Source organism: Odontomachus brunneus, unplaced genomic scaffold, assembly GCF_010583005.1.
Source record: "Odontomachus brunneus isolate Ranch 3 - 2012 unplaced genomic scaffold, Obru_v1 Obru_scaffold_048, whole genome shotgun sequence".
Classification (NCBI taxonomy): domain Eukaryota; kingdom Metazoa; phylum Arthropoda; class Insecta; order Hymenoptera; family Formicidae; genus Odontomachus; species Odontomachus brunneus.
The window spans coordinates 1978129-1978857 of NW_022639498.1; positions in this window are offsets into that span (position 1 = coordinate 1978129).

The window sequence follows — 729 nt, forward strand, 5'->3', positions numbered from 1 at the left end:
GTTTCGCAAACGTTGCAGTTTGCATCATCAGGGCTGAGAACTCTGATACTGAGCTCCCTTGGGTAAAGGTTGTCCTTATATGTCCCCTCCCCCCCCTCCTTTGTGTAGATGATGTTAGGGAGTAGGGGACGAGGCTTGAATCCAGCCAATCAGCGTATTTTAATTGATCAGCTGGTCAATTAAAAAACCGGGAGGGCAGTATGCCAAATAGAGTTTACTTGCATACCTTTGTCTCGGTTGAGGTTGTTGGGATGTTTTAAAATTTCTAGACCTTCACGATGTTTTCTGGCAAAATAACTCTGTGAGGGAACCAATCTGGTGGCTTTGTCATATTGTACGGAGTGTCTAGTCTCCATCCAGTGTTCAGCTAGGGCTGATTGAGTAAAGTGACCATACTTGGTACATCGCTGGTATTCCTTGATTCGCGTATTGATCTTCCTCCCGGTTTCTCCTATATAAACTTTACCACAAGAGCAAGGGATCTTATATACACATGATGTTTCTAGACATCATTTTTGATCCTTCGGATTTGGGAGTAAATGGAAGAGCTTCCTATAGGGTTTGAAGATTACTTTGATTTTGTGTTTACCCAGAATCCTGCTGATAGGTTCTGTTATGCCCTGGAGATATGGAAGGACAGCGGTTTTTCTCTTTTCTCACTTTTCATCTAGTGTGATCACTGTTTTTAGGACTGACAATTCGGTTCTTCTGGTTTTTTATTATTTGCGA